Below are 10,473 nucleotides of genomic sequence, written 5' to 3'. Positions count from 1 at the left end.
CTTCTAAGATTCATGACTTCAACTGCCCTAGGAAGTTGAAAAGTACCTGGTATTATTTACCTTTTCTTGAATAAATCCTAGGTGCAGTTAAACTGATGTTGATAATGAGTAGATATTGATAATGTTAGAATAACTTATTTCACTTTAATCGATATCCCACCATTTTTGTCAGGATGGTAGTTCACAGGAATTTAAACTGTACAGAATTATTAATGGTTTCCTTCCCTTGTCAACTTTCATAGAATTTCTGGTACCACAGAAGGTAAACCACCTGAAAAAGACTTTCAGATAGCATTTGTTTTGAATAATGTGAGTACTGTGTCCTGTATTAATTATAATTTTAGATATATATAAAAGGTATGGTTCTTTGATAGTCTCTGTGCTATTTATTCCTACTCCCTACTTCTGTTTGTGTATTGACCATCATTCACTATCACCTAGTTGCTTATTTATTTATTTAACTTTTTATTTATTTATTACCGCATTCTGTGAAAAAGAAGACCTAGCTATTACTGTAATACTTTCCTGGAAATAAGTCTCTTATTAACCCCCCCCCCCCTTATCTTTTGTTCTTAATACTGTTCAATCTGTTTGGAAGTTCTAAAGAATTATTTAGATATACTTAATTCCATCATTTTGTTTAACCATTATAGTTCAATTATAACTCATCCATAAAAACTAGCACCATATTCCAAGAAAAAAATCTGTGTGCATGTTTATGGATGTGTGTCTATCATTTTATTTAAATAAACTTACTCTCATGCCTCATTAAACACCATGGGAGATTACAGAGATTTGGTAACTAAGTGACTGTAAGTAATATTATAAAAAAACTGATAACACATTATTCTGATGTAGTTCAGCATTTGTTAATTTTATATACCTTTGTTGCCAAATAAAATTTGAAATTATTAACATGCTGAGAGAGCAGATCATTTAGAAATAAAATTAAACTGACATTTCTAAGAGACCCACAAGTTAATTAGATGAGTAACTCCTTTAATTTATATTCTATTATAGCAATCAGGAGCTAGTTAACACCAACTGTGTAGCAACCTGGATGCGGTGACAGAATACAAAATGGTTAGATGACATTACAAGGAGGGAAACTTAATTTTTACAAATACATACGACTCGCCTAATCTCATCAGGTGCAATGTCAATAATCAGTGGATATTTTGAGGGAGTTATCTTCTAAAATGAGAAACAAAAATTTCTTTAAAAACAAGCGTCAACAAAGTCAGGTTACTGATGTACTTTTCTAAGTGGTTCAATATCAATGAGGAACATCATAAAAAATATTTCAGAACAGCCTAGCACATTCTCCAGTGAAGGTAATAAATACCTTTGTGTCTTTACTACATAGAATATCTTGTAGATCCTGCACAGTACTGCAGTGAGATAAGTTCTAGAAACTCATATGTGTGAATGTTAAAATACACCACTTCATCTACCTCATTTCTTGTGCACTGTGTAAAGTTTTTCTTTGTATCATTGAATGTTTATTTCTGTACCAGCAGAGAGCTAAGTACTTCCTGGACGTTGGAATTGCTTTTCCAGTTTTTCAGCACCTTGATTATAGTTTCAGTTGAATTGGTTCAATAAAGAGCTGGTAACCTATAACAGGGCAGGAAGGGGAGGCAGAACATTCAGGCAGAGATAGGAACTCTGGGAAAGTATCAGGTTTGAGTTATTTGCTAGCAAGACATAGAAGAAGCAGTTCCCAGTACTGTAGGCGAGGTAACCGGCCATGTGACTGAACTTAGACTAGAATAAACAAGTCAATTAAGTTTTGTGAACTACTTGAGAACAAGAATAAGCTATAATTCCTAAGCTTTCATAAATAAACATGTCTTTATGTCATTATTGGAAGTTGGTGGGCCAAGACAGTCTGACATTAATTCTGACTTGAAAATGATCATCATCACTTTTATGACTTAATTTTCCTCCCTTCAAAAGCTTGAGACTGAAGAGATAGATGGTTTAGCAGTTAAGATAGCTTGTCATGATTCTAGGCGACATAGGTTCAATTCTGAACACCCACAAGTCAGCTCACAGCTCTCTGTAATTCTACTTACAAAAGATCCAATGCCCTCTTCTGACCTTTGCAGGCCCCAGAGAAGCAAACGATGCACAGACGTACATGTACGTAAACCACCACTCAAGTAAAGTAAAATAAAAAATACTTGTTGCAACATACTAAATCATAAGATAAACTAAGCCTCTTATTCTATGAATAATATAAAAATTAAAACCATAGCAAAGATTTCATATTTAAATAGTTGTTCATTCCATACCAATAAAATATTTAAACAACACTGGATTTATCACCTATCATTTACAATATTACAGTAGAATTCACAAACTTAGACTTCTAATATAATTGTCAAAATGATGCTAAATCATGGAGTAGAAACAGATGCATCTAAAACTTCCTTAAAAAGCATAAATTTCAAATTAGCTATCATCTTAGAAAGTAAATAACTAAAATAAGATTACATTAAGCAGTAATAAACTCAATATTAATGTAAATTGATTTTCTGGTAGGAAGGTGGCAACTTACATGAGAATTTGCTGAATGGATAAACAAAACCATAACTCAAATGTGCAGGAGTGAATTAAAATATTGGTTAAATGTTAATCTGCTGAATTTTGGAGCACTTCTCTGACTTGCACAAAACTATGGATATTACTCATAGCATAACACACAATCACACAAAAACACAAATACACAAACATAAACAAATATATCCATTTTTAAAAGTAAAGCATCATCATTTAAAATTGTTATTAGGTTATTTAAAATTATCATTTTATCTAATTGACATAGCATATTAATAAAAACAAATTAGACTGACAAAGCTAAGTTCATTTTCTGTTTATACGTCCAGTTCTCCCTCATTCAAATTTTTATAATTAATCTAATCTGTTGCAATTTTTTGAAAGTTTAGCATGCTAATTGATCTTAATTTTGATATTGATTGTATTGAGCACTGCCTAGGAATTTAGTGAGGCTCATCAATGTGTATCTGTTTTCTTTATCCAGAGAAAGTTGGTTCAGAGGGATTCTGAACTGAACAATGGATTAATTATTTGATGGAACTGAAAGTGTTTGGAACCCTGAATGAAGAACAATATCAACTATTCAGAAGCCCCAGAGCTCCCAGGGAATAAGCCACCAACTAAGGAATATACATGGAGCAACCCATGACTCCAGCTGTGTATGTAGCAGAGGATGGCTTTGCCAGGCATTATTGGGAAAAGAAGCCCTTGATCATGTGAAGACTCAATGCCCCAGTGTAGGGGAATGCCAGGGGGGGCAACTAGAATGGAGTGGGTGGTCAGGTGGGAGAGCATCCTCATAGAACCCAGGAGAGAGGGGATAGGATAGGAATTTCCGGAGGGGAACGGGGATAACATTTAAAATGTAAATAAGTAAATTATCCAATTTAAAACACTAAAAGTAATAAATAAAAATTCTTCGATGGATATATATAACATGTTAGGATTCAAAAGTGTTAAGGCCTATGTAAAATGTTAAGCCACAGTTGTAAGAAAATTTTCTTATATGTTTCTGCTGTTTCTAGGAAACTTTCTTGTCTTTAAGTTGATTCCATATTCTGTTACATTCTGTGCCCTTGGAAACCAATCACAATAGAAATCAGTAGAGCTGTTTAGTATAGTTACCCACAATAAGCTTGGACCTGAACCAATCGGCCAGCTGCACCTCCTGTACCAGTGTATAAACTTTTATGGTCCTTGCTTTTTATAAGCTGCTCCAGGGATGGACACCAAAATTAGAGACATAAGACATTATTTAAAATAAGACTTCCATTTTGAGTAGGGGTCGACTTAAGTATAAGTTCTCAAGACCTCCCTAGGAAATATCATCCTACTTGGCAGAAAGGAATGTGTACATAAACAGCTGACACTCTGGTTGGCAACTTGACACATTTATGTTAGAGGAGCCTCATGCTGGTTGACAAATGAATGATAGAAAAGTCCCTACCACAATTGAATACCCCAACCAAGGGGAGCAGAATAAGTGAACCACAAATACATGTTCCTAAGGAAATTGCCCTCTCCTTGAATCCTAATTGGTGGAGTAACTTGGCATAGATGCTTGTAGATCTCAGGCTTAAAACATTCTGTAGGTCCTTTACTCTGGTCATGGTTCAGCTTCTGATCCTGAATCATGTCCCTGATCTATCAATCTTGGGGTGTGTGATTCAATATATCATCCCTATTTGTCTAAGTTTGGTATTTGAGTGGTTTGTGCTGGGATTTCCAGACCTCGACCAAAACAAAAGCAAAAACAAAAGCAAACAAGAAACTAGACTGTCCCTTGCATTGTTCTTCGAGGTGTTTCAGTCACTGAAATAAAAAAGTTGCTAATAAAGATCTGGAGACATGGCTTTGTGGTTAAGAGTGCCTGTGGCTCTCACACAGGATTAGTTTCTTGCTGCATAACCATGTCAGAGGGATCACAAATGCTTATAATTCCAGATCTACAGGATCTTACACACTCCTCACACTTTTGTTGGCATTGCAACATGTACCTGTACAAACATGCATACAAATATACAGAAATAAATATATATTTCCACTCACATTCATAACTGAGAAATACCGCAAAATGTACATTTTAATGATTAAATTGACTTATTATTTTGCTCAGATTTTACTTTGACCTCACAAATCTTATATAACACGGGAATTTATGAAATAATTAAAACCTTTCAGTGAACAAAGACTATTTAGAAACAGAAAACACTCATCCTCATTATCACATTAATTCAGTACCCATGGTTAGGTTTCATTCATTAAGTTAAAACTATACCAGTGCTTGCACCGTTGAAAACTATTTAGCCCAAAGAGTTTCTACACTTCGTAGAAAATGAATAAGGAAAAATACATGATAATTGTGGTGGCTCTTCTAATTTTTCAACTTGGCTACATATGCAGTTACTGAAACACTAGCAGCTAGGCATACTTGGACAGCTGTGCACAGAGCCTCAACCTTGCAGTTCCTCCTCAGCCATCTCAGGTGTTTCATGTTCTTCTTCCCTTTTGAGGAACCCAGGTCATAAGCGACATTACCATGGTTATCATTGTTCACATTATGGCCAACCCCTATCTATGGACCAAGGCCCTTTTTTGGGAAAAAGCCACCAGGCAGGAACTTGGAGTCATACCTAAGGCCAGGAAACAGTATGTATTCCTCTTGGTCACATTACTGATCAATAAGAAGAAAATGGAATCCAAGATGAGAGCCTTTGTGGATGCTACAGCTGGCCTGGGCCGGGACCTACACCAGAATCACCCTTTCCTTACAAATGTGCTCTTGGAGGCCAGGGTGTAGTCTCAAAACCTATTTTCCCCATAAATGTAGAAACTCTGACAGTTTGTTTCAGTGCCCACTGGCCATAATTTATATCTGTGGAAAGAGCTTCACCTAAAGACTTGTAATTTGCTTTGACTGATGTGTGAAGGCCACTCTGATTGTGACAGGCATTTTCAAGTAACAACCCAGGTAGAAGAGGAAAGTTCATTCCTACCTGCTCACTGGTCTCCGCTCTTGTGACCAGTGATGATTTGCCCTTTTGTTGCTTGTGCAGTTGCCTTCACTACACAAATTATTTACAATCATTTATTATGGAATATTAACTGGCCTCCAGCTACAGATTGGTATTCATGTACCTGCCTGAATGTTGACTATTAACTGTCACCCTAGTAAGAGCCAGCTAGTCTGGGTCTGCACTAATCATTGAAAATCCCAGCCTGGAGAACCAAGTACCAAGTTCTCAGAGATTAAAGTGTAATATGGCTATCATTAATTGAAGACTCACATTTTGACTTTCTTTTGGTTCTATGCTTTTAGAAATCTTTCTTTAAACAATAACTGTCATTTAAGTATTTACCTGAGTTATATCTAAGTATACTGAATATTTTATGAAACAAAGTATAGTTATATAAACATTTTATTTTCCATTAGCACAAGTCATAAAATAACCGACTAATTTTCTTCTAAGAAAGCGCTGACATTCTAAGAGGTTGTTAGGAACTACCCACATTCCAGTAGCAGGTTTCTCCCTTCTTCAACAACTCAGAGCCAATATGTAAGATCTTTATTATAGGCCAGTAATAATAAGTTATAGTAACATGTTATAGTTCTTTCAGTGTGACACACAAACTGTAAGATAAATTAAAATACATAAAATGTGTACTGATCGATTCCAGGATGGAATAGAAGTAGTAGAACATAAGGAAATGTTGGCTAAAAATTACTATTGCACAAGTCTAGAGATCTAATGGGTGGTATGAGGACTATGATTCTTAAAGTGGCTTTTTATAATTTTATGTCTTTTTGAATTGTATTTATATGGCATGTTATATATGATTGCATCCTTAAAATGGAAAGCTCATGAGGCAATGGTTTAATTTGCTGTATGATACATTTCAAACCATAATTCACAATTTAAACACTCAGGGAAACATGAAATAAAATGGATGCCAAATTGTCTTATAAATGTCTGAACTTGCAAGGTGATATACACCTTAAATCCTACAACTTGGGGTCTGAGCCAATAAGAAAGCAGTTCAAAACCTACTTACACTGTATACTAATAAATAAGTAATTTGATTAATTAATAAACAAGTTATTAAAATGAATGAAAAATATTTCAATAGGAACAAACTAGACTTATACATTCATTTAAAAATAAATTAAGGGAGTAGAAAAATGACACAGTAGTTAAGAAGATTGGCTGTTCTTCTAGAAGATCCAACTTCAAATTCCAACAAAAAATGACAATTCATAAATGTCTACTATAACTCTATTTCCTAGAAATCCTACACTTTCTTCTCACCTCCACAGGAATCAGGTATTTAAAGTGTACAAAGATATACATTCAGGCAAAATACATACAAAAAATAAAACATGAAATAAATATGTAACAGTAACAGTATATTAATATTATTTCATCCATTATTATGTAAAATTTCTTGTGCTTTATGTTTGTTATACCAGTCAATGTTTAAGACACTGTTGTGATCAAGTTAATGTTATATTCAGATTTATTTTCAGGTTTTCAATTTCTATCCAGATTTTGCATTTGGAATTTAGATTTGATTCAAACTGGTTTTATTAGAAGACTATGAAAATGCTTTTACAATGATTTTTCTCAATTTTTATAATTAATTCTATATAATCATCAATAGCTGGCAAGTAAAAACAATGGTAATAAAAAGAAACCTTACTATTTTTATCTTTGTTGTTGTGAAAAATTTTAATCAAATAAAAATTATAGTCTCTACCTCTATGAGTACTATTACAGTAAGTATCTCCCAATTCTAGGAAGAAATATTCTCTAAACATACAATGTATTTAAAATTAATGAATGTATAGTTACCACACATCTGTAGTATTTAATAGGACCTTTCTACTTACTAATTCAGAAAATTTCATGACGCTTCAAAACAAGTCCTTTAGTTAAATGGAACACATGGTTTTTCTTTGTTTGATTGTGTGTGTGTGTGTGTGTGTGTGTGTGTGTGTGTGTGTGTGTGTGATAAATATTACAGTGGTAAATTATGATTAAAAAATATCCATCCTTACTTCAGAAAAGATGATGCTGTCTTAAACTAGCGTATGCTCCAGCCATTTTTGTATTTCCCATAGTGATATGCATCTTGCTAGAAGAACTAAAGCAGAAGACAATCCTACCATGTTTTCTTTCTCTAGGATTAAAAGAAAACTATGTAGTAATTTTATATGATCATTTTTACTTGTGTCTAACCACTCTTCTCAGTTTACTAATCCTTAAAATGATGACAATAACCTGATACACACACACACACACACACACACACACACACACACACACACACACAATCAGTGCTTTAATCAAGGATTTAGGTGTTTAACCATGGATGTTTAAACAATCTTCTCTAATCCAGTGTCAATCTTGGAAGCTGTGTCTTCCACAAAAGGCCCTTTAGCAATCATCCATTCTAACCATTGACAGGGGCTCATGTTATTCTGTTAAAACATCATCTGCATTCACCACTACAGACCGTTCTTTCATGTGAATTCATAGGGAGCAAAGGCATTGAGGGGATACCAGAGACAGATCCTGGTACCATTAAATTGCACCCTAAAGACATGGCTCCTTTTCAAAAATATGGAACAAGGAATGCCCCTGGGGCTTCTCTCAAACGTGTATGAATATGCCTGAGCTTCATTAAGCTTTGAAGGAGCTATGACAGTGATGCAGTAAAACCCAGAGATGTGGTGACTGGCTTAGTGCAGAGCTCCGGTAGAGAAGGGGTTCTCAGCATCCTAGCAGAGAAAAGTGATGCCACTCATAATTCACAGTTCTTACAATGAACAAAAGTAAGAGAAACAGAGAAGGCATAATCTACTGGATCTGAAACTGATACTTACTTTTTATATTATATATAATTTTACATTGGATATGTTCAAACAGTGTCTTATTTTAGACTGCGAAATGGACAAAACATTTCATTTTAGATGTTCTTAAACAAGAGTTGTTAAATAAAAAATTTAAGTTTAGAAACAAACTAAAACTTTTTTTTGTAAGAGATATACATTTGCAAAATAATTATGGAATTACTGATTGCCGAACATATTCGAAAAGTATACAAAATTTAATAGGCAGTAAAAAGTGACTTTCACTTTGTCATTGGTTCCTCTTAAAGCAGCAAGGAAATTAAAAAAAAAATAAAGCCTGTTACCTCTGCGTGCATTCAATGTCTTAGGTCTTCTTGGGATTTCTAGGGCCAGATTCTAGCTTGACTCTACACAGCCACATGTGTAGAAGACACAAGGTCATTGTCTCAAATCTTCAATCAGCTTATATTCCTATAACAGTGAAGCTCCTGAGGCAAGACAATAACTCCCAAGATATAAATATAAATCCAAAGCTATCCACAGGATACCCTGGTGCAGGCCATCCTGTGGAAACCATACTGGTTCCCTCTGGATAATGGGACAAAGATGAATGATCACCATTCTTTATTAGTACAAGGCATAAATAGGAGCTATGGTAAGGAGGACTATGCCTTGACCAGTTCTGCTAGATTATGTACACTAGTTAACTCTAGTATTCAGTTTTACCTATATTTATACTCAGTGTAGGAGATAATGTTCTTGGAGTAAATATATAGTCCTTTATCTAAGATTAAATTCTTCCATTTCCTTTTCCACCACCTCTTGCTTCTTCAATTGCTCTATCACTATGGTGAGCCTGTGGGGGCTCTTGAAAGATTGGTTGAAAATTATGACCTTGTTTTCTAGGTGTAGAACCATAGCAAGTATCCTAAGTGCCACCCCAAAGTGTTTCATGCAGAAACTCCAGCTATTCATGGCTGCCAAGTGCTTCTGTTGAAACCCCACCTTTTTTTACTATTACTTCATACCATCCTCCTTCTATGCCAATGCAACTGTTTGTTAACTCCCACTTCTGAAGAGGCTGAATTTCTAGGATTCTACCTTGGAAACTAAGTACACACACAGACACACACACACACACACACACACACACACACACACTCATCACAAAACAAACAGACAACAAGCAACAACAAAACAAAAAATCCTTAGTCTCACTGGCATCAATGTCATCTTTAATTGTGAAGCATAACAAAGGTATCAGACCTTCATGTATGAGCTAAATATGCAGAGAAGTGGTGTACATGAACATCCCTGAGGAACAGCTCAAAAGGAAGGCCAGGCCAGATCAGAGAACTTTGAAGATTTTTGTTGATTAAAAGTGTGGCCAACACAGAACAGGAGGCAAAGAATGTAGAATAACAAGCAAATGTCCAACATACAGGGCTGTCTTCTACTTGAAAAACTAATAATTTCTTCCTTATTGCAAATGAGTACAAAGGGGGAGCTAAGTATAAAGCCCTGAAGGAAATCTATTTATCTTTCTGCTGAAGACACCAAGTATTTCTTGTGCAGGGACCATGCTAATCTTCTCTGTATTACTCCAAATTTTGTATGTGTGCTGCCAAGGGTTCCAGACACCAGCAAAGGTGAAGCTCTCCATACCCAATGGGAATGACTTTAACTGAAATGTGCAGAGAAGGGGGAGATAGAGCCTGTAGAGACCTCCTACAGCAGAGGAGCCCCCATTCAAGTGATGGGGACACCCACACATCTCAAAACTTTTTAACCCAGAAAGGAAGAACAGGGACAAAAAATTGGAACAGAGCCTGAGTGAAGGGCCAACCAGGGACTGCCCCACATGGTGATCCATCATATCTGCAGACACCAAACCCAGTACTGTTATGGTGGTCAAGAAGTAGTTGCTGACAGGAACCTAAAACTAATGTGGCAGGTCCAGAGGAAGTCCTGCCAGCAATTGACCAATACAGATGTGGATGCTTGGAGCCAACCATCAGCTGGAGCTCAAGAAACCTGGTAGAGGAGCTGGCAGAAGGACT

General features: G+C 35.5%; 1 non-coding gene across 1 annotated transcript; it reads right to left on the bottom strand.

Moving 5' to 3' along the window:
• Window positions 1–9,943: 9,943 nt before the first annotated feature.
• LOC120096463 (U6 spliceosomal RNA) lies at window positions 9,944–10,054 on the bottom strand. Its single transcript, XR_005492866.1, has one exon. It is a non-coding gene; the product is annotated as a U6 spliceosomal RNA (small nuclear RNA).
• Between the last annotated feature and the right edge of the window lie 419 nt (window positions 10,055–10,473).

This window comes from Rattus norvegicus, chromosome 13 (assembly GCF_036323735.1).
Source record: "Rattus norvegicus strain BN/NHsdMcwi chromosome 13, GRCr8, whole genome shotgun sequence".
In the NCBI taxonomy this organism is placed as follows: domain Eukaryota; kingdom Metazoa; phylum Chordata; class Mammalia; order Rodentia; family Muridae; genus Rattus; species Rattus norvegicus.
This window is presented reverse-complemented; position numbering and strand designations above follow the sequence as displayed.